Below are 7413 nucleotides of genomic sequence, written 5' to 3'. Positions count from 1 at the left end.
TTTTGCCAGCTGAGTGGACTGGAGCAACGTGAAAATGAAGTGTCTTGCTCAAGAACACAATGTGTCGCCCAGTCCAGGAATCGAAACCACAATCTTACAATCATGATGCTAACACCCAAACCACTAAGCCACGCACCTCCACATAGCTAATGATGGCAGTGGATCTCTACTGTTCACTGTACCTATCTGACCAACTCACCAACATTTCACCACCCCCTCTCTCACCCGAATCATTCAGGCTCTCTTGCTCATCACACTTGTATGTACCCCCTCACACTCATCCTATACTTCTCACAAGCCATTTCCTAACAACATCCCTCATTTTCACCATTTACCCATCTCTTACTGTCACTCGCACTCCCACTCCTATCCTCTCAAATGCTGGTGTCACAATAAAATGCACTTAATGCACTCTCAAGTGTGAGGGTCAAGTGGATACTTTAGCTGTGGTAAAAACATGACAACCTCACTAGTGCTGGTGCCATGAAAAACAAAAAATACACCAAGTACACACACTCTGTACAGTGAGTGGGGTTAGGAAGAACAACCAACCACAGAAACCAACGGGGGGGGGGGGGTATCAGCAACAATCTTTCCAAGCCATGACAGCATGGAAAATGGACACAAAGCGATGATGATGATCATCATCATTGTTTAACGTCTGTTTTCCATTCTAGCATGGGTTGGACAGTTCAACTGGGGTCTGGGAAGCCAGGAAGCTGCACCAGGCCCAGTCTGATCTGGCAGTGTTTCTACGGCTGGATGCCCCTCCTAACGCTAACCACTCCATGAGTGTAGTGGGTGCTTTTTATGTGCCAGGCAAGGCTGGCAAACGGCCACGATCGGATGGTGCTTTTTACGTGCCACCGACACAGAGGCCAGGCTGGCAACAGCCACGATCGGATGGTGACTTTTACGTGCCACCGGCACGGAGGCCAGTCAGGGCGGTGCTGGCTATGGCCACGTTCGGATGGTCCTCTTACATGCCACCGGCACTGGTATCACAGCTACAAATTCCATTGATGTTGATCGATTTCGATGATGATGATGATATCTAGAAACTGAAAAGTAGGACCTTTCTGTGTGGTGTGTGTGTGTGTGTATCTGTGTCCCCTTTTCTTGACATCAGAAACATACAGTAAACAAATGTCACTATTATAAAAGTCATGTTTGTTTGCAATCTTCAGCGAAAATATGTCTGAATGAGATAATTACTGTGACATTGTTTTTAAAGCCAAATCTTCTTCCTGTTGCTAACCCTTATCTGTCCTTTAAGTAAGGGCCCTTATATTTCCTGTGTCCTTAATCCCAGCCATACCTGACCGAAATATCCTACCTGTTTTGACATTCAAGCTGGCCATGTATAGCCTCTCACACCTACCCTACAATGTCATTCTACAAATAAACAATCACATCATTGAAACCTCAAAGCTGTGAGATAATGCATGATTAATACAAAACAGTGAAGGCACATGGCTCAGTGGTTAGAGCGTCGAGCTTACGATCGTGAGGTTGTGAGCTCGAATCCTGGACCGAGCTGTGTATTGTGTTCTTGAGCAAGACACTTTATTTCACGTTGCTCCAGTTCACTCAGCTGTAGAAAGGAGTTGTGATGCTACAGGTGCCAAGCTGTATCGGCCCTTTTGCCTTTCCCTTGGATAATATCAGTGGCGTGGAGAGGGGAGGCCGGTATGCATGGGCGACTGCTGGTCTTCCATAAACAACCTTGGCTGGACTTGTGCCTGGGAGGGTAACTTTCTAGGTGCAATCCCATGGTCAGTGTCGTGACCGGAGGGGGTCTCAGAACACAAAACAATATGAATAAATAAGCATTACATTTGGCAGAGGAATCTGAACGCTAAAGGGTCAAAGGTATGAAGCAAGAGTACCATTTGTTGACTGAGGAAATGACATCATCGATAATTGTGTGTACAAAGATATAAGCACACACATGCATATACATACGTGTGTGTGTGTGTGTGTGTATGACCTACTGGTTAGGGTGTTGCACTCATGGTTACAAGATTGCAGTTGACTGTTGTTATCGCTAAGGCCTAACTCATCGTAAAGTCAATACCACCATGACCGATATCCAATCTACAGTGGAGAAGGCTAGCCACTGGATTTGGTCAAAAAGAGACGATGAGCGATGGCTAGAAGTATATTGAGTTCTTCATAACCAGCTGATCTAGCAAGCGGGGCCTCATATCAGTGAAGGGGGGCCGGTGCGCATTGATGCCGTCGAGAGGTAGGCCCCGAAATGGAGAAGGCTAGCCACTGGATTCGGTTAAAAAGAGACGATGAGCGATGGCTAGAAGTATATTGAGTTCTTCATAACCAGCTGATCTAGCAAGCGGGGCCTCATATCAGTGAAGGGGGGCCGGTGCGCATTGATGCCGTCGAGAGGTAGGCCCCGAAATGGAGAAGGCTAGCCACTGGATTCGGTTAAAAAGAGACGATGAGCGATGGCTAGAAGTATATTGAGTTCTTCATAAGCCAGCCCCAACAAAAAACAAGCTGATCTAGCAAGCGGGGCCTCATATCAGTGAGGGGGGGCCGTGCGCATTGATGCCGTCGAGAGGTAGGCCCCCGAAACGGCGCGCATTCTCTCCTGATGACCCCATACACTTGCTAGCTTCCGGTATACGGAGCTTTTAACTGGTAGCACTTGTATGTGCAAGTTGCTTGCAAGACATCGATTCCCAGATTGGCTGGTCTGTTGCTTTCATAAGCAAAAACACTTCGGCCCCCATCAGATGCACCTGTACAGGCAATGTCAATCTGATGGAGGCAGTGAGTTAATGAACAGAACAAAGATTTTGACAACTGTGAAGGAACCATCTGTGCAGGTAGTTCAGCAAGAAGTTGCAGAACCACCATGACCACGACCACCGGATCTTTTCGGTTTGACCAGCAGTTTTTTAAAATAATTTCCACTTTTTACTAAACACCTTTAAACTTTGTATACTGGTAGAATGTGTTTATAAAACATCTTTTTCTCTTGGCTTTATTGAGAAAATTCTATACTTTGTAAAGCTATTTGTTGTTTTTTTTTCTTCAATTTCTGCAATTTCAACCAATCACTGACGTTCATTGAGTTAAAAAGCATTCTGTGCCGTATGAATATGTCCCTTGTTTAAGAAACAGATTGGGTTTATTTACATTTGTGAAGAAAAAAAGATACCCTTCCCCCCATCCCTAACCCTAAACAGATTGAAATGCAATAGATCGATACTAGGGTCATAATTATGGGTGACAATTTCATATGACACCGCGAGAAAAAAATGCCATCAAACCGAAATGATCCTTATCAGCATCACCAACACCACTACCATCATCACTCAATGTCCATTTCCCATGCTGGCACAGGTTGAATGGTTTCACAGAATCCACTGAGCTGCAAGAATGCACTGTGTTCCATGTCAGCTTTTGGTATGGTTTCTATGACCAGATGCCTTTCCTGATGCCAACCACTTAACAGTTCTATTTTCTCCTTATGCTCTCTCTCTCTCTTCATCATCTTATTGAGCCCCACTTGCCCAGACCAATAAACACCGCATAAGTATTTCAATAACTAAAATATATCCTCTGCATTCACCACAGTTACAGATGATAACAAGTAGTTTGTAGTTTGCTCACCAAACTGGCTCATCCTGACCATTGACAGTTTCTTGGCGGTTCATCCACTCAGCATCAAGTGCTGTTCACCAATGTCCCAATAAGTTCATCTGCAGAAATAGTTTGGGGTCGATTAAATAGGTACCAGTTACGCACTGGGGTCGATATAATCAACTTAATCCGTTTGTCTGTCCTTGTTTGTTGTCCTCTCTGTGTTTAGCCCCTTGTGGGTAGTAAAGAAATAGGTATTTCGTCTGCAGCTACGTTCTGAGTTCAAATTCCGCCGAGGTCGACTTTGTCTTTCATCCTTTCGGGGTCGATTAAATAAGTACCAGTTATGCACTGGAGTCGATATAATTGACTTAATCCGTTTGTCTGTCCTTGTTTGTCCCCTCTATATTTAGTCCCTTGTGGGTAGTAAAGAAATAGGTATTTTGTCTGCCGCTATGTTCTGAGTTCAAATTCCGCCGAAGTCGACTTTGTCTTTCATCCTTTCGGGGTCGATTAAATAAGTACCAGTTACGCACTGGGGTCGATATAATCCACTTAATCCATTTGTCTGTCCCTGTTTGTCACCCCTGTGTTTAGCCCCTTGTGGGTTGTAAAGAAATAGGTATTTCGTCTGCCATTACGTTCTGAGTTGAAATTTCACTGAGGTCGACTTTGCCTTCCATCCTTTCGGGGTCGATTAAATAAGTACCAATTACGCACTGGGGGCTGATATAATCGACTTAATCTGTTTGTCTGTCCTTGTTTGTTGTCCTCTGTGTTTAGCCCCTTGTGGGTAGTAAAGAAATAGAAATAGTTCCCATTCACCATGCCATGACTTCAATGTAACCCTGGCTCTTGTGGTTACCAAGCGCTGGGGCCTTGCCAAGGGATCACCTGAAATTTTATATCGGGTGGGTGTGGGGGCGTTTATTTCCATATTCACAGCTGACCCCTATTTACATGCTAATTAAACCATGGTTGTGACCCTGACAGGTACTAATACACCAGGTCAGAATAGACTTAGGAACAACAGTGGCTAAGAGATGGTTCCACAACCCTCAAGACACCTTTTTGTTTGTTCCTTATCGAGCCATGCCTGGCTCACAAGGGCCGGTTTCCCAGTTTCCTTGGCGTATAGGTTCCCCACCTGGACGGGACGCTGGTTGGTCGCAGGTGAGCTGCAAGATGCAGGAGGGAAAAGTGAGAGAAAGTTGTGGCGAAAGAGTCAGCAGAAGTTCGCCATTACCTTCTGCTGGAGCTGCGTGGAGCTTAGGTGTTTCGCTCATAAACACACACATCGCCCGGTCTGAGATTCGAACCCGCGATGCCTCGACCGCAAGTCCGCTGCTCTAACCACTAGGCCATGTGCCTCCACTCCTCAAGACACTGGAACTCTTGAACTGGGGCCCCACGATCAGATGCAATTTGAAGTTATACCGAGGTCATCTTCTCTTAGCATCGCCCTCAAACTCCCTCACACAATACCTTACATCGTCGCCACCTTTTTTACTATTGCTCCTCTCAATCATGAGGGTTCTTTAGTTTAGCCCTTTTGTATTTAAACCGGCCCTATCCGGCCAAAATAGTTAATCTGTTTTATGTTCAAACTGACCAGATCCAGGCTCTCACACCTACCCTACAATGTTATTCTACATTAAGTAATTACACCATCAAGATCTTGAAGATATGAGATAATGCATGATTAATTCAAATCAGTGTGAACCAATAAACATATTGTTTGATAGAATAATCTGAACACTAAAGGGTTAGAGTTACAAGGTGACCTGATTAGTACCTGTAGCATGAAAAATACAATCGACAGAGCGGTTGGTATTATGACGGGCAACCAACCGTGGAAACTGTGTCAGAGACTCGATAATCAGACAGGGTCCGACGTCCTGCCGAATCGTCCAACCCATAACAGCATAGAAAACAGACATACATGCCTACTGAAAAAAAAACCCCTGTATTTTTATGTTTATGAACATATATTATATACATAATATATTAACACAAATTGCACCTTGGGGAAGTGTCTTCTACTATAGCCTCGGGCCGACCAAAGCCTTGTGAGTGGATCTGGTAGACGGAAACTGAAAGAAGCCCGTCGTATGTATGTATATATATGTATATATATATATATATATATATATATGCGTGTGTGTTTGTGTCTGTCCCCCTAGCATTGCTTGACAACCGATGCTGGTGTGTTTATGTCCCCCGTTACTTAGCGGTCCGGCAAAAAGAGACCGATAGAATGAGTACTGGGCTTACAAAAGCATAAGTCCCGGGGTCGAGTCGCTCGATTAAAGGCTGTGCTCCAGCATGGCCGCAGTCAAATGACTGAAACAAGTAAAAAAGTAAAGAGTAAATTTATGTACATCTATATATATATATACACACACATACGCACTCCTGTCATGTGGAAATATATATTATATATACTACGAATGCATACACCAATGAACTAGACTATGAAAATATACACCCATCAACTGCCGCGCGCATATAAACATATATATATATATATATATATATATATATATGTGTGTGTGTATAATATATGTATATATACCCAACATCATCTGCCGTGTGTGCATGTATAAGCCCTATATATAGTCATATACAAAAGCCCTTAATCTAAATATATCCCCTTATTTATTATACATGCACACGGCCATAACTACATAATAATGGTGCCTTACATCGACATGAACATACAAGAGCCATGCAGAGGTTGTGTATATATGTATATATATACACACACGTCTGTCTATCTATCTATCTAAACGTGTGTATGTATGTATGCGTCTGTATACATACATACCTACACGTGCGTGTGAATTTATATATATACATATATGTTTCTTTACTACCCACAAGGGGCTAAACACAGAGGGGACAAACAAAGACAGACAAAGGGATTAAGTCGATTACATCGACCCCAGTGCGTAACTGGTACTTAATTTATCGACCCCGAGAGGATGAAAGGTAAAGTCGACCTCGGCGGAATTTGAAGTATATACATATATACTCGCGTGTATGTCTCTCCCATATATATACATGTGTGTGTGTGTGTGTGTGTGTTGTGTGTGTGTGTATAATGTTGTTCCCAGACTGCTGCTGTCCTTGCGATTCGAAACCGCATTCGTGGGGACGTGTGATGTGTCGGCGCTTGAAAGGATCACGAAATCCGATCGTGAGGGAAACACATTCCCCATGACTGAAGGGGGCAAAAAAAAAACCCAGACCGGGGGCAGGGCTATAAAATAATAAACGATATATATATATATATAATATATATATATATATATAATATATATATATATATATATAATGGAAAGTGCTTTATACAATACGGATGTTATCAGTTATTTTTATAACAATTAATGATTGTCCTCTTCAGACTCAGTTATGTAGTTTATACTCTTCGCTTAGTGTTATCAGCTAGTATTTGACACCTAAAGGCTCCATCCTAAAATGATTACAATAAGAGGACTCGACACTATCATATTTACATACATTATCACATCCATACCTATATATACATACATATATACATATACATATATACATATACATACATACATATATACATACATACACATATATACATACATATACATACATACATATACATACATATATACACACACACACACACACATATACAGTTACATATATACACGGGTAAGTAATGAATATATATATATATATATATATATATATATATACAAAATTTAAAGGACTGACCACTAAAAGTGGACGGTCAACATGCTAGATATAGACGTCAAAATCGCTATA

General features: G+C 42.5%; 1 long non-coding RNA gene across 1 annotated transcript in view; it reads right to left on the bottom strand.

Annotated features, from left to right (window-relative positions):
• Positions 1 to 233: 233 nt before the first annotated feature.
• Positions 234 to 7413, bottom strand: part of LOC118761799 — a 21066-nt gene continuing 13886 nt past the window's right edge. Inside the window, exon 3 of the long non-coding RNA XR_004997642.1 lies at positions 234 to 247. This is a non-coding gene — a long non-coding RNA (uncharacterized LOC118761799). The remainder of the gene's footprint in view (positions 248 to 7413) is intronic.

Source organism: Octopus sinensis, unplaced genomic scaffold (genome assembly GCF_006345805.1).
Source record: "Octopus sinensis unplaced genomic scaffold, ASM634580v1 Contig17487, whole genome shotgun sequence".
Lineage (NCBI taxonomy): Eukaryota > Metazoa > Mollusca > Cephalopoda > Octopoda > Octopodidae > Octopus > Octopus sinensis.
The sequence above is the reverse complement of the archived record's forward strand: the minus strand, read 5'-3'. Positions and strand labels throughout refer to the sequence as shown.